General features: G+C 37.5%; 1 long non-coding RNA gene across 1 annotated transcript; it reads right to left on the bottom strand.

Moving 5' to 3' along the window:
* Positions 1 to 784: 784 nt before the first annotated feature.
* LOC108166854 (uncharacterized) lies at positions 785 to 7,064 on the bottom strand. The gene is made up of 3 exons (XR_001777252.1): positions 6,947 to 7,064; positions 2,534 to 2,639; positions 785 to 2,392 (listed from the first exon to the last, which is right to left on the bottom strand). It is a non-coding gene; the product is annotated as an uncharacterized LOC108166854 (long non-coding RNA).
* Positions 7,065 to 21,499: the final 14,435 nt, after the last annotated feature.

Genomic DNA, 21,499 nt, shown 5'->3' on the forward strand with positions numbered 1-21,499 from the left:
TTAGTATTTCCCTTTAATTTGAGCATTTCTAGAATGCGTGCCTCTGGCGAGTCGCCATAACGCGACACGGCCGCTTCCTCCACAGCGATGGCTGGTTTTCACTGCTTAWGGGGAAACTCTGCACTTTCTCTTTGCAGTAGTACCCAGATGTGTGTGGAGACATGTTTCTGCAGCTTGCTGTCAAACATCAGCTGGGTTTTCTGATCCAAGTCTTGTAGTTGCAGATGTGGAGGGAGAGTCAAACTTGAAGTAGCCCGACGAACTGCATGGATTCTTCTGGATGCTGTACTTTTTTTTTTCCTGAGTCCTCAATCAGGACTGATTGAGTCCTGTCTGTTTTATTGTATTAGCTATTGTTCTGCAGTTTATTCTGATTTGTAGGATCTCTCTAACCAAAACCAGCAGAAGTTGAACTGCATCTTCTGCTGCGACTCCAGTCTTACTCAGCTGATTAAGCTTCAACTATGAGGGACAGACATCCACCCTCMAGTGATAAACGGCTGCAATAAAGTCCACATGTTAGCTGGTTTTATTGAAGGTGCTGGTGCTCTGGAGTATTATATTCAAAAAGTTATTTTGAGAAATCATGACAACAAAAACATCTTGCCTTTGTATCATAATATTAACCTGTGTTTGGCATTGAGACCCTGATGCATGTAAATGCTGTGTAAGACTTTGGCAAATAACAAGTAGATGAAGATCTTGGGTGTGTAAATGAACATACGAACAGATTTAAGAAGCTCTAAGAGAAATGCAAATCAACATAAATGATGCTTTACGAACATTTATTTATTTGAAAAGTGACATCCTTCACTTTCTTACAGGAGGCCCCACTCATAGCAACACGTCTTTATTAAACAGCTCAAGGAAATAAGAGGACAGATTTATCCCYAGAGTTGTCTGTCACTTTAAGATGAGTTTTGTGAGGAAGTCATCATGTTGTTTTGGTCTGTAAATTTGCTGACCATATCACACAGCTTTACTTCGTGTTCAGTTATTTCTTTAGCTCTCTAAASAGTCTGTCTCACTTCTCAGCCAAGTTTTCACTCTTCATCTCATCTCATGCTCCGCTGGTGCTTCTCTCCAATATTTGTTTCTTTTCTGTCATCTTAACTCCCCTCTTCCTGTCTTACTYCCTCTTTTCAATACTTATCTTTGTGCCTTAACTTCCTCTGTCATTTGTCTTCAAAAGACATTTAAATGTCTTTTAAGATACTTTTTCCATTATATTTAAAATACTTTGTCCATTATGTGACCAAGGTCTTCAGCCTTGCTAACAAGTGTGGACATTTACTAGCAAGGCTATGATTATTATTGGTTTGACTAATTACTGTGATATCATTGTAAAAACTAAGAAAATTAATAAAAACAAATGTTGCATTTTGATTTTAGCATCTAAGCACATCAATTWATTTTTTATTGTCCAATTATGAATTATAATACCTGACAGTAATTTCAGGCAAAATTATATGTGAGAAAAACGAGAGAACTTAAAGTTTGCAAACTCTGCMTGTGGCTGCACTCTACTCCAATGACCAATTTCAAAAGCATGTATGTTTAAATATATGCTCATATTTACTAATATAACTAAGATTTTGAGAAGATGTCGTCTGTCTTTTGGAAATCATTTAAAAATGCTTGTTCATTTTCCTATTAGTGCGGTGTGATTGTTTTAGATGGGCTCTGCACTTGTTTTGGCATCCAGTAAAAATAGACTCGGTAATTTACCAGATGGTGGTGCGGAGGTGCAGCACAGCACTGTGGAGGCAGTGCCGATGCTCTTATTTACTTAATAGGTTCATAACTTCTGTGGTGTGTAATTTGTGGGTTTTGGGTTTGTCAGTTTTACCAACAATAACTAGGAAAATGCCAGATCAGAAGCAAAACTCCTCAGAGTGGTCCACATCTGGTTGTCAACTCTCAGTAAACCTGTCTGGGTTTCCAGACATGTGGTTCTCATCATGCTTTTTCTTAGCTAAAGCTGATGCTAAGGTCATAGAAGTCACTTTATGGAGGTAGCTGCTGGTATATCTAGCCTGACTTTGTCCTAACTTGATTGGGAAATGAATTGGATCCAGGGCAACTTTAAGAGTGAGATGAAGTTAGATCCAGTCATACAGGTGGATGGYAATGCATGGCAGGGGGGATGAAGCTAACTTTGTCAGAGGAGATTGTTTGGAGGAGTCTGTAGATCCTGAAGGTGAGTGTGCTGAAGGAATCCAGGTTATATGAGCCAGAAGCTGGAAGCATTTAGCAGGTGGGCGTGGAGTGTTGGGGAGCGGGCGGGCAAGCCGTGACAGAGAGCGAGAAACTGCAGTCAGCGTTCGTGACAGATAGTGCAAGGAGATTCTCTGAGGGCAGATGGAGGTGGAACCTCTAAGTGATCAGTCACCTGAGTAATCAAATTAGAAGGAACAAAGTCAGCAGAGCAAAAGGGGTTTTCGCAAAAAYGGCAAAAACATTTTCAGAAAAAGCACTAGAGATGTGAAGGTAACTCTGGTAGAATCYAAGAGAAATGCTGGCAAAACTTTACCAGGAATCATCAGGCGAAGAGAAGACATTCTGTAGCTTTTAGTGTCTCTGCCAAATGAGGGAATCTCCTGCAGGTGTGCAGGAGGCAGCAGCCCAGACACACCCAGCTGTCAAACGGGAACAGAGTCAGAAGCTTGCATTCACACAACACACACACTCACACAGCAGAACCTGGCAATTCTTTTCTATCAGATATATAGTAATGCACATTGTTGTGACAGCAAAAGTCTAGTCTTGATTGGATAACGAAATATTCCCTGTGATGTAGATTAAAATTACAAAGTTGAGGCACCACCTGATGATCAGGAGGATAATGATCAAATAGCTCAGTCTCTGTCTATAAAGCCTACCTGATAGGTTTAAAAATTATAGATGAAGATATAAGAGCATCACTGGCATTCAACAAGATAATGCAGATGAGTATGGAATAAATAGACAACTTCTCTATATTATAAAAGAGTTTAATAAGAATTCAACTGTACATTTAAATACTTTATCCTACAAACTCACTAATCTAGTAACACTCACCTACTGATAAAACARATAAAATGACAAAACTAATAAATGACTGAAAATTTAAAAACGTTCTTAAAAATATTAAAATGGAACCAATAAAATGATATAAGACTGGCACTGTGACACAGACAGCTTAGAGATAGAACATAAACTCCCTTTTTTACRTTTACCACGTTTGCTGAATATTCTGGTGTCTGTTCACATATTTTTACTTCACTTTCTAATGCACTAACAAAAGTCCAGACCAAAACATGGTTCTGTTCAGCAGGCAAAGAAAATGACTCAAATTCAGCCAAATACCAAAATTGCCTTWCTGCACATTTGACAAACCCTCCTAATCCTTTATGTTCTGACTGTAGCACTCCAAATAATTAAACCAAATCAGAAGACAGGACTTCATCTAAAAGGCAGTGTACGACTGTCCCATTTGCTTTTGAGCGTTGTTTAATTTCACTGTTCAATGCTCCAGTTAGGCCATTATTAGAATAAAGCATTTCAGAAGAATATGTAGGACCAATCCACCCCCACTGGTACTTTAAGGAGAACCTATTTTTAAATCTCAGTTGCTACTGATGCTCAGCCACGATTATCTTTTCTCACTGAAAATAAAAAGAAAGAGAGAGAGAAACACTTGTGCACCATGTGTCCTCCAATAACCTTTTAATCTCATTTGACCTTTTGATTTAGTTTTTTCTTCTTAGCAGAAGGACGTAAGYTGATGCAGGTTTTCTTCCAGCAGCTGTTATAGACTTGATTGTTCCCACATTAATAATCATCAGAGTATGTTTCTACAGAAACTCTCAAAAGTGGTCATGTAGAAAAAGATTCTGTGATGAATAGTTTCAAAATATTTCTCCCAAATAATAAGTGTCCTGTACAATACAGATAAAATCTAAACATATATTGAAAACATGTTAGCCAGTTACTGACACTTTAATTTTCCCTGTAATTGAATTTATTCTTTGATCTGGATATATATTTTTGAACCCACTTTTTTTTTTCTTTTGCCAAAACTAAATCATCCATTCATCCATATGTGGATGATGTTCTTTTAGTGATGCACAAAGTTGCACTGGTGCCAGGATATGACCAAAATGRCAACTTTACGTTTGGCCTCACCACTATTTAACATTTTCTTATACTAGATCATATCTAGTAGATCCATATTTTTTCCTGGCTCGGATTAAGGTTCAGGATATTAAATTGTATTTCACATTTGTGATTGTATTTCAGGGGAAGTTTATATAGTAGCAACTGTTACCAACTCAACCAACAGGTAATGGCAGCTTTTTGCTTTTTTATATTTTCTCGCCATTGAATAAGTTATTTATTGCATCAGATTTTACATTTTATGCCTCAAACACAGTTTTAAATCTTTACACGTCAAGTTYTTTGTGATCAAATCTGAACCGGGTAAAGAAGGATTTTTTTATTCCTGGGAATGTCTGAATCCTGAGCTGTCTCATTTCTGTGTATCATCATTCAGCTCAGACACACACACGTTAAACATACTGGTGAACTGAACTGGTCAGACTGCCAGGGACTTGTACATATTCACATCAAAGCAGTATCCTTTCCCAGTAGACATGTAATATATTTTAATATTTAAAAAAATATGAAAATTCATTTTCAGGTGAGTACTATTCTCCATTCAATCTTATTGTTTAATTTTAGTCTCAACTCTATATGCAAATTCCAATTTATATTCCCTCTTCATTCATTATCACACCTGATCTTTTCCCATTTCCCATTCTTGTCTTCCTCTCTGATCCATTAGCTATGCACATCCTCCAACATCTGYCCRGTCAAAGCCTGTTGTATTTGGGGCAGATGGTACCTTCAGGTCCACTGATACCAGGTTCTGATTAGTCTYAAATTGTTGGATAAAGGCCTGCTGGGCTGTTTATTTCAATAAAATACTGCAGAATCATGCCTCTAACAGTCACATTCAGTCTCAGTGAAGTGGAAACCAATGAAGGGAATGTGAGCTCTCTTGTTCTGAATTTTTCTTYAGGAGCTGTGGAAAAACAAAACACTCAGAAGTTCTGAGAAAAACCCATTCCATCCTGCCCCTGTCTGTTTTCTGTCCTTTGGACTTGAGAGACGAGGTGAGGGCAGTGTGCGTGTGCGTGTGTGTGTGTGTGCGTGTGTGTGTGTGTGTGTGTGCGTGCGTGCGTGCGTGCGTGCGGGGGGGTGTGTGTGTGTGTGTGTTTAGTGACCAGCATTTCTATTTTCAGTTTAAAAGCAGTAATCCATTTCCAGCTCAGATTTGCATCATCTGGGATGATCTAAACATACTGTGTACATTTTTTAAAACATAAACTCACACTAAGCTTGAACAAGTATCAAATAAATGTGATATTTATTTCAAATTTTGCCAAATGTTTTTGAATTTCCATCTCTCTGTGATGGTCCACACACATGCGGACGCACCCCCACGCACACACACTCACATTGCAAACTCCTTCCAAAATCAATGTAAATCTTTCATGTAAAAGTGCACCACCATTTAGGATAGTGCTCTGCCTTAATGTTGTCCTCAAGGGCCTTGCTGCATTTATTGGCTGGCATTAAATCACACAACAAATGATTGGTCATTACTGCTAATTGTAAAGGCAGTTGCTTCTCTCAGGAGCTTCTCTTAAACMGTTGGAGCTGCATGGCAGCATGAGGCCGAGGACGTTCAGTCAAACGCAGGAGCAAACACAACTTGGAAAAAATGTTTCTTTAAAGCAAAGGAACACCAATCTTATTATTTAAAACCATCTTCATTGGAGGTGAATAGTAAAATATCCCTGGTTTTTGTGTTTTTTTTTTAGTTTTTGTGTTCCACTTTATTTTTAGGTGAATATTTATGTTGGTTTATGTTCCATTTTTTTAATAGTTTAATAGTTTAATACTTTTCCTTATTGTTTGTCCTGCCATATTTCATTAGCTTCCCTCAGTTTCCCTCCCAGAATATCCATCACTCCTACATCAGCCTCCCTTCTTGTTTTAACTCACCACCTCTTTGTAGTTTTGATTTAGGTTTCAACTTGCTACCTGTTTGAACGTCATAGTTCCCTGTTAGTGACGTATTGCCTTATTTTATTATAATAATGTCTCATCTAGTTCAAGATTCAGCTTAGTCTCATAGTCTGAGTCACACTCACAACTCAAACTGTAAGCCACTGTATTTTTCTCTTTTCAGTCTCAAATGTAGGAGTTTGAATGTTTGCTTTTTTTACCGTTTATTTTGGTCTACCATCAAAATTTTGASACATACAACCACAAACTTAAYTGCCTTTTGYTGTGATTTTATTTGATAAACCAATACCAAGTAGTGCAGAGCTCTTARGTGGAAGGAAAACGATGCATCGTTTTCAAACTCTATGACCATATTTGTTCTGTAAAAAATACCTCACTCCTTACACAATGTTGAAYCCTGGCTTTTTTAAGCAATTGGTTGTGTTMGATTTTTATTTAGARGAATCAGAGTAACAGAGGCAACATACAAATGRATGCCACAATTTTCAGAATTATATTTGTAAAATATWTTGAAAATAATGTTCCAGTGTCTTTGCTCTTCACATTTATGAATTATTTTGTGTTGCTATGCAACATTCAAGTCTGAATATGCAAATATGAAAAAGTTTAAGGGGTATACATACTTTTGCAAAGCATAGTCACTCTCAAGAACTTCCATAAGAACTTATAGGTCATAGCATTGGACTTTGATATCATTTAGCTTTACAACATTCTGAGTTAGGGTGAAACACTGGAACACTGGAAAACAACCTTATGATGAAAAATGAGGGGGCTCTCAAACATATTCAATGTTTTTCTTCATACAGTTTTGCAACAACAGTTAATAAATCAAAACGGGAAGCTGCTGTCCTAGATTCACATATTCTTGTACCTTCCATTCCCACGACTACGGCTGCTGAGGTCACACTCCTGCTTAGCCACCACAGCCACGAGCGCCTCCAAGACTTTCAGGGATCAGCTGGATTAGTGGGAACTTCAGGGTCCAAACTCTCCCACAGACAACGTCCCTAAAAGCCCGCTTACATGTGTGGACACAAATAAGCATTGACGTGACACACTTAGAGTAACTATCACCCCTCTCCTGTCCATACCCACCCTGATTAAAACGTGACAGCATGCCTATGGCTCCCCTCATCTTCTTTTGTGTGCTGTCAGGCATTGATTTCCCTGGCCTGATCTAATCCTGGGTTCACATAGCTAAGCATTAATTAGAGAGGGAGATGGAGCAATGGAGAGAACAAGAAAGAGCCGCACCTAAGGCATTAAACTCCAAGTTCACAGTTTGATCAAGGAGTCCAGGAGGGGGAAAGTTGCACAGAAAGCCTGAGTCAACCATCTGCTTTTATTTCATTTGTGTTTTCAAGACCTCAGGGTTTCTGGTAAACTGCATTTGCTAATCAAATCTGTAGCCTCTCAGTACCAGTGCCCTCCTTCTCATTTTCCCTCTCTCCAAGGCTATTTTCTCCCCTACTCCTGCTCTCCCTGTCAGGCTTGTGGTCGATTGGATCTGAAACTGCGATATCTGTCACTTCAGAATGATGCTCATGCGACGCCCCCCCATCGTAAGGAGAACTGGGTCACTTTCTGCCTTTATGGAAACTTGATTGAAGAGAGTTTAAAGGACCTGTCTGCCAGCAGAGAAGCTTCAAGTGTGCCACTCATCRTGTGGAAAAACTTACATCAACCCAAATTTCTCTCTCTGTCCATGGGACTTTGCTTCCATCTACAGGGCATAGATGATATGCAAGTGARAGAAATGAGAGAAGGACTAGGGAGGGGCATCTGTTGCATTAGCTAATTTATCTAAATAACAGCAAAAGAAAAAAACAGCTATGCAAATGACATATGACTTGTGACAACTATTGTTCAGCTTTGTTAACAATCAAACCATTTGTTTCCTCTACTCAAATGTAACCCTTTCACAAACACCCCAAATGGCTCCTCTAATGCATAMATATTGCCTCAGCTATAACTGATGCCCTCTCTCTTCAATAGCTGGGCATAAATACTCCTACAATTCATTCACTGTGACAATTCTGGCTAACCAGATCAATATATGACAATAGTAAATGTGAATCATGGGCCGTTGTGGGATGTGAGCTGCTCAGCCYCTCCACATCCGTTCAGATAGATGCCCTCTATCATCTCCACAACAAAGGCCAACAAGGGCACAAAGATCCAGATTATTATGTTCATTCTAACTACAGATGCAACTTTCCTAATATAGATTGCATAAAGCTCTGACCTACCAGTCACAAATTTTGTCAATTTTTTATGTTTTAAGTTTTAAATGACAAAAAAATACTTTCTTCTACTTTCATTTTACCATCTTCTGTCAAATTATAATGTATCTTCTATTTTGTTTTGATGATATAGGAATACATGATACCGCTGGATAGTCATGTTCCCGCGCAGCAACACGACACACCATCCACAGTTTGACCACCTCATGAGCCAGGCTGCCAAAGATTCTTTTGGAAAACCAAAAAGCATCGATCAGCTCTGAAAGGTGTCCGTTCTGTACATGTGCTCTGCTGCTACAGAAACAACAACCCTACAGATTAAATATCACAGCAATGACAAAACRATGAAAGTCATGCTGTGCTTTACTTGCCTTGGGATTCAGGATGTATGAAGCCCAAACGAACGTCACGCTCTGCTTTCTGCTTGATTCAGCWATTAATTATCTTATTTATTTCTTATTCATATAGTTGTATATTTGTAAAAATGCAGAAGAGCACACCCTTGATCCCAATATACAGTACATGTGCATGCACTATTCCGAAAGGAGGGCACCAAAGGCAACACAGATACTTCAAACATAGTCGATGGGAAACGGAGAGACTGCAGCTTCATGGAAAAATTACATTTCTCAAGCAACCCAAAGTTAGAAACCCGTTTCTCTCTCTCTGCATCACAGAAAATCTTCCAGTACATGAAAATCCTCTGGGTTATATGACAGCACAAATAAAACCCAGTAAAAAAAAAACTAATTACATCATAATCACTGTTTCACAAATGGGACTSTAGCTGAGTAACATTTCTTTCCTTTTTGGAACATTAAAATCTGGAGGTGGGCCATATCACAAGATCTTTTTTTTTTTATTAATTCAAAACCGTTCCAAGTTGTTCTGAATTCATTTATAAAATGTTATTGGAAGTAGCACAGTCTTTTTGCTTGAGTTAGGATGATCTGGTAGCGCATATGTATGGTGCATTCACTGATAAGAGAAAAAAACTCTTTAGTTTCTGCCTGTTTTGAGTTTGCATACATATGTGATGTTTGCCTTCCTAGTAGAAACCATCTTCCTTCAAAAACAAAGGTTTTCATCACAATACATTGGTCTCTGGTTCCACAGCTGAGTCCATAGCTATAATAAATATTACATAAACATGTACAGAAAAGCAACTTGCCACACAACTTTAACAGAAGAAGGAACTGAACAGCTGGGTTGGGATGAGTAATGACCAACAAAATTATTATATTTTAAGAAAATRCTCATGCAGAATGCCATTAATATATATGCATTTCTATTTTACATTCAGCCAATCCCATACTGTCACAACTATCTGCTTCTCTACTGCATGCAGTATATTTAAATATAACTGAATTGTTGAGCTCACATTCATTCCCTGCTGGTCAGTCAACAGAAAGAGACCATGAGGCCCATTAGGCAGTCAGACGAAACCAGAGCTCCGRWCCTTACAGGTCTGCTTTGCTCTTCTGCTTTACTTCAACAGCAAGAAGAGAAGCAGCAGTCTGAAATACTGCAGGAAAAGGTATGGAAATTATACAATTATTGACCTGCTGTATTTATATATTGCTGGATTTTTAATCCAGTTCGTAACCTACTAAGTAGACAAAGTAGATATTTCAGTTAGTCAGATAATGATATGCTGGTAGATTGCCAGACTTTGATGCATTATAGAACCCCTTGCGTTATCTATAATTTTTACACATTCAGCTGAGTAGAGCTTTGCTGAAGTGCATAACAGTCAGCATAGCAACTACAAAAAAACAAAAGAGAGTATATACATACAGACTCCTTCAATAAATGATATTTACTTTGGGAACTTTACAGTTAAGYGAAACACATATAGATTATTCACACAGGATATTTGAGGGCCTTTATTTGTGTTAATTATTTTCTGCATGTGGTTTGTAAAAACATAACATTTAGAATTATAATATTATTTCAGACCAATAAAAAAACATTTTTAATACAAATGATGAAAACTGTTTAATACCTGCTTAAAGGTCRTCCATTTTCAAACAGTATTTTTGATCTGACGAATGAGCCTCACTGGGATGCATATTCTAATTGATTGAATATGAGTTTGGTGCTTCATGTTAAATTTATTCTCCTTCATCTGAAGAAGCGTTGATTTYAGATGRTGAGGAGCTCCATCACACTTTACCAGCCRTCATCGACTCAAAAAGATTCTGTTGAATCATATGTACAGACATCTGTAGTTAGAGATAACCAGACATGTCACACCGGGACATATCCGGTTCTCTGGCATACTGGACCTTGGCAGGCCTAAAAAACTCGTCTGCCCTTGGAATGTCTCTGAATCCTCCCAGAAACAGCTGAATGCTGCTAGAGAGAAAGATATCGGCGCTTCTTTCCTGGGGCTTCTTACCATTTATTCAACCCGACCTTGAATAAAGAGGAAGAAAACACATCGTTTTCAATCCAAGTCAAATTTTCAACAMAACAACTTTCAGCTGCTGGAAGTATTACATGCATCATCAGTCAAACTCAGTCAATCAATCAATCAATTTGATTAGCATGGCACATTTCAGCWACAAGGCAGTCAAAATGCTTTACATCATGAAAACATACGAAAACACAGTCAACAACTGGGAAACCAATAATRCATTTTGTCAAGTTGCATTATTAAAATAATCAATACACATCAAATATATTGATCAATGTTCCATTTATTATTGTTCAAAAGCAACTTGGGATTTTAGTGTCATTCTGTAAGACGTTAGCAGTTATTGTGAAATCTTCCTTTAAAAAGATCACTGAAGCCAAAATCGCTTTATCTCAGCGMAAGAAGTAATAAATGGACTTCTTGGGTTTACGAAGCTCCACAGTTAAATTTCAGTTTAGGATGCTATAAACTTGAATGGAACGCATAAAACTATAAACTGTTTAAAAACGAGACGCATCAACTTAATGCAGCTCTAATGAATTGCTGAGTTATAGTCCAGACGTTATCTTGCATCTTTGATGAGAAGATTATGACAATCAAAGGTTGTTAGCCTTTGTGCTGCCACATGATGTGTAAATAAAACACTTTGGACAGGAAATTAATTCGCTGCACATTTGTGCTCATTACAAGAGGGGGGAAATTGTTAAGCGTGGCGTGGCTGCCCACGGGCCAGAGAGTGATGAGTATACTTTCACATGCGTTTTCTGGTCRGCAGCAGCTGTCTTCTGCCAATTAGATGCATTGTGTGCATCTGCCTGTATTTGAATGTGTGTATGTGTGCACACTCCAATTCATCCCCTAACAAATCCAGCCTTGGTCCACCAACCCTGCGGGAACATGCTGTCTGGGCTTTGGCAACCCTTCTGACAGTGTTTATATCCTCCCGGGCATGACACCGTCATTGCACGCATATTAGATCGTCAAATTTCCTCGTGTCCAATCCACATTAAATCCTGAGTTCCTTTCAGCTCAGGGAAACGGACACAAACTTMTTTCCTCTTCAGCTTAGATAACATGTGATGTAAGTYAAGTATAAACTCTGGAGACWAAAACAAAGGCRRGGAAAATTGTGCACAGGAGTTATAAGATATATTTGAGAAAAACTAAAGAAAACAAATGAATTAATTGGTTGATTTAGTGAAGTATTTAACAAAATGTATTTGTACTTYTGTGGTATCTCAATAAGCTTTTTTTACATCATAGAATTTTTGCCCATTCTTCAGGCTTRGTCATGCAAAGKGTCTAAACATCAGTTTCCTTATGTTGTCATAAATGTCTAGTTGGATTTAGGGTTTGACAGGAACTTTAGAACATTTTCATCTAAACCATTTCCTTTTTGCTCTAGCAGTATGTTTATTTTTCTTTCATGTTACACTTATACTTTCTGGTGTTTTGCATACAAACCAAATAAAAAGTATTTCTGACAGTACACTGTCAAATTTGCTTAAGCTTTGTGACTACTTAAGGTTTCATTTYTTTGTAGCAGGGGAGAAAAAGTTCAATGTGCTGCTTATAGTTTGAACAATATAAAGAAACTCGCATTAAAAGAAGGATTTAAATATAATCCTACAAACTTTTATGCAGGTAGATATAGTGAAAGGTTCCAGGTAGCAAAGGCTAATCCTCCATAGTAAATGGATGAAAACTAAATTTGCAACAGACAACATAAAATAGGAGAGAAAAACGACAATGCATTGGAAAATTGTTTGGGTTGGAGAAAATATTTGACTAGTGAACAGGTTTTTAACTTGTATCTGTGCCCCTAACTGATTAATAACTTTAGGATGATCTATTAAATAGCTAGGACTGACCAATTCCTTTGTGATAAATGTTTATGTCTCACRTAGRGAGAGAAWTTCTTTCTATCCAAGCACAGCTCACAATGATTTGACACATTCAGTGACTGATAGACCCAACAAGGCACCATGTGGGTGTCTGCATAACTGTTTCCGAAAAAAGACAGATTTTCCCCTCTCTGCATGTCAGCATGGCAACCAGAGTTTATAAATATCTCGATTCAGCGTGGAAGATCTTTTTCACAGTGTTCTAAAAATTGTTTGTATTTGAAGCCAAAATGCATGGAGAACTTTACATTTTGTAACACTGATGCAACTGGTTTAGGAGTGTCCTRCAGACAACAAAAACTACCTTTATGTTTTAATAATTCCTGTTAYCATAATGCAACGACTTTCAGATAGTCTGATAAATTCATTAGAAATTGTAGCATAAGTTTCCTTACGCCTGTCCTTTGAATTGTTTATGGCTGATGAAAAATAGGATTTTTATGGAGAAGCCATGAAGTGAAGCAGCATAGGAAATTGTAGAATACTTGTTATTGTTAGTTTGTCAGTTTTGGGGGGAAAAAAAAGCAAACTTTAGTTTTAAACCCAAGAACAAAATAATTGATGTCTGGAGAAAGGCTGGAGCTCTCCAYGGTACTTTAGCTAGGTTGCCCTCTTAATCCCACAGCGACTCAAGTGCTGAACAAAACTCACTAACACACCAGCAAGCAGTATAATAAGGATTGAATTCCATTTTTGGCAGCTGTGTTTGTATGAAACGTTCGGCTGTCTATACTTTAACTAGACTCCATCCCAATCTTTGCAGCTGGTTTGGTTAAATGCCACAAACCTCCAAACACCAACTAAAGGTGAACAGTGTTATGAAAAGATGCAAAACATCCTTAAATACCGGCCTGTCTGCTATTTTAAATTATGATCCATTACTTTCTACATTTCAAAATATCATCACGTATTTCTTTCACTTAAACGCTCAAAAAACCTGCTATGAAAACAGCAGCCCTGTGCATTTATTTATTTATAAGTTATGTTTATTAAGTTCTGTTTACAAATTGGTAAATGTTTAGCTGTTTATGATAAACAGCACAAAATTAAATTGGATTTCAAAGATAAAACTAATTTCCATACATTGTTATTTAGCATGGGACTTCACGATAAGGAGAGACAAGTTTTCTTGCATCTTTGTCTCTTAATCTTGTCCCTGTGGTATTTCCACCGTCATGTTCATTAAACACACAGAATCACTCATAGGTGCGAATGGAGTGTAAATGTGTTGACCCCCACAACCTGGCCCTGATAAAACCCTGATTTTCACTTAGTTTATGCAAAAATATGCTCAAACGCAAGACTGAGAAGCGATTAGGCTGGTGAGAAAAAGGTTTACATGTTTTTAACAAATAAAAGTAACACTGGCCTGCAAGATTGTTCCCCAGGACTCTGGGTTTCATCAGTGAGTGTAAATTAGTTTCATAGAGTTTCCCTTGTGCTTTAATAAGCCTGAAGGTTTGAATGAGCTGATGACTGACAACCTCTTTTCTGTTTACTCAGGAGTGAGGTACATGTGGGCAAAGGTGAAGCTGTAATCCAAGTTTTTTCAAGCAGCAGTTATTAGGTGCACCGTATTAAGCTCAAATATTATTGAAAAGTAAATTAATTTCAGAAGTTAAATTAAGGAAAGTGAAGCTTATCGAATCATATCACACACACAGCAAAATATGTCAATTGCTTATTTGTGCTAATTTTAATCATTTGTCCTTACAATTATTAAAAATCCTATGGATAAATATTTTATTACAGAAATGTAATGAAAACCCCAGTATTTTGTCCAGATTTGCTTTTTTTACACATAACTGCTTCAGTTTGACCTGGTAGGTTTTAATGACGTTCTCAAGAAATGAACTTTTCAATAATATTCTAATTCATCAAGATGCACCTGTATGAGTATGGTTAAAATTTGCATATTGTCTCTTTTGAAAAAAGGCAGTAAAGATGAAACTAACATATTTCATTATTGCAACCACATTAATTCCATATTTCTTTGGGTGGCGGTTTTGATATATATATAATTTTTTTTTTACTCTGTAAGCATGTGTAAACCACAGTAATATCTGAATATTTCCCTTTGATAAACAATCTTGCAGGAAAAGACTGGATGTTTTGTCGTACATCCTGGATTAAAAACTTTTATTTAACTTTCTAAATTAGCAGAAACGTTTCTTGCATATACTGATAAAAAGCACATAAGCAGCACCTCCAGCCCACCCATGGTTTTCCCTGAGGAAAACAAAGTCATCACTGTAAACGTCAACAGAAACGCAGACATTAAAAGCTTAAACACTTTCACAGAGACTGCTCATAATCCCTGACTTGTGTAAAATTAATTTCTGGTAGGTCCTGGCATGTGACCGGCTGCTACCCAGTTAAACTGTTTGGCTTTTTTCTCATCCCAGTTATCAGTCACTTTGTTTTACAGAATCAGTCAGATTTTTGATTTTAAAAATACCCTTTTATCCATTCTGCACTTACTCATTTTTTAATGAAATAGCCTGCAGCCAAATAAGGCAAGATGGCATCTGCTCGGCTGTAATGGTCCCAGTAGAGGACTTGACAGGCTTTCCAGGACATTCAGAAGCCAGGTAGGTTTAAAATAGATTAGTAGATATATTTACTTCTTCATGAGTAAACAGTTGGATTATGAGTTTGTTTATGTAGCTAATTTCTTCCCATATTATTTGCTACATGAGTTTTTTCCCTCTCTGAAAACCTGAGTATATCCTCACAACAAGAATTATAAGTTTTTGTCTTGTGTTGTCCTGATTCTTTATAAAGATCTTCAGTTATTTAGTCAAGAGTCATTCAGCAACAAACTGATTTCAATAAACCTGAGAAAGGAATCATGGAGCTCAGGTCATTTAGCTTCGTAAACAAATGGATTTAAGGTGAATATTTCTGCTGCGCTGCCCCGATCTGTTTAATCATTTCAGCAAAGAGAAGCAGCTCTTACAAAGAAAGAATTAGAGTTGATAAAAAAACAACAAAGACTGACATTCTACTTCTAACAGGCTCCACATGGAAGAGGGGCTCCAATAATTACTGTCTTCTTTCTGACAAACACCAACCCTATCTCTCATCTCTCTGCAGTCACTAAACACTTGTCTTTTATCCAAGTCTGCCATGAAATTTCTACAAACTCCCCGTCTCATCTTTCTCTTCCCAGCGGTTTTGCTTCCTGCTATGTGCCGAGCCAGTGGGGAGTCTCGTCAGTCACCTGGACCCAGGACACCCCCTGACAAGGTCATAGAGGTTTGCTTTTCTGAGATTAAAAAAGCTCCATCCATCCAAGCGCTTCCCCTCTGGGTGGCCATTATAATAGCAGATCGCCAAGCCAAAAAGCTCAAATGGATTTGTAGTGCACAGGTTGTGACCTTCCAACAGACGGCTGTCATTTTTAGGTCTCCGTCTCATGAGATGACAATTGTTGGTGCATGTGGTGAACCTCATGTTTAAAGGAGGAAACATCTTTGGTTTTATTTTATTCATAATTTGGTGCACAGCTTAGGATGTAAAAATCAAACACAATGGTAATATTTTTTTCTAAATTATTTGCATTCATTTTAGGTACTGCTATTGCAATACTGGTAAGTTTTGTTATAAATATTACCACAACATTTTAGAAATTCCCCTTAGTGTAAACGCAATGACACAATTCAGGGCAGGACTCTGGCTGATCTTAGTTACTATGTTAATAAATATATATGTCCGATATGTTAAGATTCTGTTAACGGTTATTGGCAACACATTTTTAAACCTTATAAATAACTATAAATCTTGATATAAAGTGGATTTAGAAATCAATGTAGATGTAAAATGTTCACCTACGTTTCCTAGAAAGACTGCTGTTGCTTTTTTGATTCTAGTTTCAATATCTAAGCAAACAAAATGCATTTCAAACCCAAAGTTATAATTCAGGTGCTTTTGGGTTTTTGCTGTCTAGTTGTTACTGGTTGATTGATTCACTGGGTATCTGGTTGCTGGGTTGGTTGGTTGGTTGTTTTTGTTTTGGTGTTTGAAGATGCTCTCTGGTTTCGCTATTTTTTAGTAGTTGGCTTCTTGATTGCTGATTGGTTGGTCGTTCAGTTGGTTGACCAATATGCTGGCTTAGCTGTGGTTGGATGATTGTTTAGTTTTATAGTGGAATGGTTTTAGTTTGTTCTTTGGTTGGTTGGCTTGATAGCTGACTGTTATCTGTTGATATATGAATGATTCATTTATCATCACAAAATAACCTCAAAGTCATCCTTCTTTTTCAAACGACTGAGTTGTGTCCAGCTCTCATCTCTGCATCCTGGTTAAAGATTAAGGATTTTTAAAACCTAGAAGATGCATAAAGTCCACGCAGATGCAAAATTCCCATCCATCAACATATGACTCATACATAAACATGCAAGAATATAAGCGCCAACATTTTTTAGCATTGAAAACAAGAATGTTTTTTATAGTATAGCTCCATATCTGTACATTCTGTGCCTGTCACTGAGCAGCGGGAACTGCCTACTTAGCATTCATCTTTCAATCCTTTGCCTCCAAAATCCATTCGCTCTGCTCAAGGTTAATTGTTTTCTTGGGCAAATACAACAGGCTTGTGAGTATAGGCTGTTCATGGAGCATTTGTTACATGTTTGAGCATGTCTGCGATTATATGTGTTTACTTATGTCAGATGGATGTGCATCAAATATAACTGTTGTGCTGTAAATAAATGGAGCTGCATATGTTTTCCATCTCATTAACATTTTCAGCTATGTTCAGTGTTAACAGTTTTGTGAATATACAGGTGCACAGTCATGATTGGAAAACTTTCATTTAAATATGCTAACAAACTGGAAGAAAACAGGAGAAAATAAATCATAAATATACAGTATTTGTATAAATCACTGCAGCCTTTGCTTTACATTCCAGCCTTTAAATTTGATGTGCAGATTGAGGCTGTGTGCCACCGATGATCTTCCTGGGTAAAATGTGTACAGAGTCTAATCAAACTGCTGGTGTTTGGAGCATCAGTTAGCATTAGACTCCAGAATCAACTCATTTGGATCCATATACAATAAAGATGATGATCCTGTTATTATTTACCATCAATAACTTCTCCAGAAGCATCTTCAGCTGCACACTTAGACATTTACTTGTAAACTTCCAAAGTTCAATATGGTAACAGGCCATATGTTGAAGTACACTGTGTTCATTTTATGTTAAGGGAATCAAGTAGGCACCAAATTTGTTAGAGACTAAAAGTATGTCTGAGCAAATATTTAAATATATTTTGTTAGTCAAAAATTACCCATCTTTTCTAAAGTGATGGTTGAAAGAGCAAAGTGTGTTGACTTTTAAAATCATCGACTTGATGGTAAAATCTTCTACTTTCTGCAGGTGCAACACCATTTCCTTACACATTTCGTTTGCGCAAATGAAAGATAATTGCAATTCACGGCAGTCAACTGGTTTTGAAACAGTAAATATATTTTCCAGGTAGTTGTATATTTGTTGGCGTGCATGCTTGTCGTGCTAAATCAACATCACAATTAATATCCAATTTAGAGTAGAAGTGACATCTAAAAACCAATTATTAAGGTTATTATGGCCCAGTTGTGGCTGCCATGGCAAAGCTAATGTTTAAAGACCTTATCGACATGTGAACTCAATTATTTTGCCTGCTGGGTGCCTGAGCCAAACAAATAAACACACAGGGCACTCGCTGGCCAGCAAGCACACTCAAACAAGCCCAAAATGCCAGGCTCTACTTGACAGCCACCTACCCTCTGGTTCCCCGCCAGGTCAGGCTCGTTAACTGCATTTCACCGACATTTGGAGCCCCTTAGTACAGCAAGCAGCTCTCTCGCTCAATCCACACCGACTTTTCTGTCTTTTTACTGATGCTGTGTCGACTGTTTTGTGCAGAAACCCCTCGTTTCTCCTCCACTGCCTAGGATCTGGCCATTTAGTGAGGCCCATTAGGAGTCATTTTCATTGAAGAGCAACAGACAGTCAATTCAGTACAGCCTAATCGGTGCACAGGGAATATAAAAGGGAGGGAGGTATAAACACAACAGCTCAACAGAGACAGAGAACCAACAGCAGGTTTTCAGTTTTCAAACCATTAAAATCCTACAGTCATATAAAAATACGGCTGTGTTACAGTTAAACACCTGGCAATAAATCCCATCTAACCTGTTAGAGAATTAGAATTACAAACTTTTGGCAATTTTGAAGCAGGAGAACCAAAAGGGACAGTTGTCGCACTGCTAGTTTAAAGAAAAAGAAACGGGTGAGCAATGTCACTGAATGCAGAATTTATCCTCTCTTCCCACTAACGTGTTTGTTATGGGTTTTTTTGTTTGTTTTTTAATAAAATGGTTTAATTTTTTAAAACAATTATGGGTTTAGATGTCACACATCACATTTCTGTTACTGTCAGTGATTTCAATCTCCAGATGAAGCAGTTGAAATGCATCAAAAGCATCCATATCACTTTTTGATGTAAATATTGAAAGGTGATCTATCCGATCATATTGTTAATAAGAGAAGATTCCTCAGATCAAGATCAGAAAGTTTCTGAAATATAAAATACAAAACAGAAAAACATGCATTTTTTTCCACCCCACTTTCTTTGATCACTGCAGCTCCTTACATCTGTGACTGGTGACAGAATAACTGCAGTTCAGCACAAAACAGGAGCAAATTGTTCTTATCTTCAGGACTTGATGGTTATCTTCTTTATGAATACAGTGCAAAATAAAACTAATTGTAAGCACAAAAGCAGTGAGTTTGTCTTGCTTTGTAAACTCTTTTGTTGTCAGAGGTCTTTGGTACTTCTACATATTTGGAACTGTAGATTGGATGTCAGTGTTTGAGAAATGGGGGAATTAAAAGCTGAATAAGGGAAAATGCTGAGTAGAAGTGGAGGTGACAGGCCCGTTTGTCTTTCTTTCATTCACAGGATGCCCAATTACTTTTCATTACTCATGTAATTTGTCCTCTAATTTGGTTAAATTGGCTTGGGGAATTAAACCTTTTATTTAATTGTCTAAAGAGTGAAACTTTTAGATTTTATAGAAGTCTCACACAGTTTGAGCACACAAAGAAGCTGTCATCATATTAAAATGGACTTTAAGCTATTGCTTAAAATTGATTTGGTCGCCTGCACAGTTAAGTTGTGAAGCATTAGCTAAATGTTCTTTAATGGACCGAATACAAAACAGACAGCGTGTTCTTCCGCTGCTTCCAGATTGAGAGGAACAATTTTTATAAAGTGTAATTTAACCTCAACATTCTGAGCATAAAATATATCAGGACAGAGCAGTAAACTCAGCAGAGCTTAGATTATGTCTTTTGGGCGATTCAGGTGTGTTTTGGAGAGACCTAAAACATGTAGGACAATGGAACTACTTACCTTTGAAATAAACAATATAATAGTTTCCAGGCCTTAATATGAGTTACAGAACAGTACAATTTCCAATAGAACTATGAGCATTAAGGTGTTGATGAACAACTAATCTGGATTAATGCCTGTTTTCATTGAGAAGACAGCTTTTCATGTTTTCATGTATGCAGTAAAGCAGACATTACTGCAGATAACTTTCCATGTGTTAATGTGATGTTAACACAATCTGAAACAAAAAATGTTAGGAGTGTCGTGAACAGATATTGTATTGTTGTCTATCATCCAAGTGTTGGACATCCAACAAGTTTACCCAGATTTTGAGTCAGTCATCTCAGTTTATCTATATAACTGCACACTCTGAACATTAACTCTAAAAAATGAGAAACTTCCTTTATCAACTAACTTTTTCAGAAACATACTGTYTCAGTTTTATTGGTTGAATAGACTTGAAGAGGCCGAGGCTWAAAACCAGCTGGGGATAATGGGACTAGCTGTAGAAAGTGAGAATTAGTTACAGTCCTTTRCCATGTAGACTGGCAAGTTGAATATGATGAACTAACACAATGTCTGCCCTCCTTAAGTCACATCAGTTATGCAGCAGATGCTAATAAACTGGAACACATCAAATTAATACCCATGTCATGATTTATGGCTTGGAGCAAACAATTTCCTGTCGATACATGTCATACAACAGTGACATGTTGCAGACCACTGTTAATACATGAAAACAACTTCAAATAGRGATGGATGAATACAGCTGGAGTATTAATCACAGTAGAAAAATCTGTCACAGCTGGTATGCATAGATATCTGTAGCACTGAATCCAAAGTTTCAAAGAATTGCAGACAATCCTTTGCTTTATTTTATCTGCATAGTGGAGCAGCTTTGCAACAAGAAGATCCTCAGAGTTAGCATGCTGCRTGTGTGGATTCTCTCAGGGTTCTTCAGCTTCCTCCCACATGTCAAAAACATGATTTTCAGGTTAACTGGTCTAATCAGGTGTGTGTGTGTGTGTGTGTGTGTGTGTGTGTGTGTGTGTGTGTGCGTGCGTGCGTGCGTGCGTGCGTGTGTGTGTCTGTGTTGTCCACCTATCTCACACTGACCACTAGAGACAGGAACCAGCTCTGCCTGATCCTCCAAGGACAAGAAGCTGTAACAACGGATTGATGTTAGTTTGATACCAGGTGATCAATGTAACATGATGCACACCATCAAAAATGTTTAACTTTTATCATAGTGCAAATAATATTATCTCAAAAGTCTTTCTCTAGACTTTTTTGATAGAAGTGAAATGGGTCTTTGTGTTGTTTTTGGCCAGCAATGATCTTTGAATAACAACTCTCACTATGGTTCATAAACCAAGTGAGCTTGAGCTTAAGGTCACAAACTGATGGAAGAAATCGGAAAAGGGGAAAATGCTTTTTCAGCACACTGTAAATAATTAAACGCCAAACATTACTACGTCC

This window comes from Poecilia reticulata, linkage group LG14, assembly GCF_000633615.1.
Source record: "Poecilia reticulata strain Guanapo linkage group LG14, Guppy_female_1.0+MT, whole genome shotgun sequence".
In the NCBI taxonomy this organism is placed as follows: Eukaryota; Metazoa; Chordata; class Actinopteri; order Cyprinodontiformes; family Poeciliidae; genus Poecilia; species Poecilia reticulata.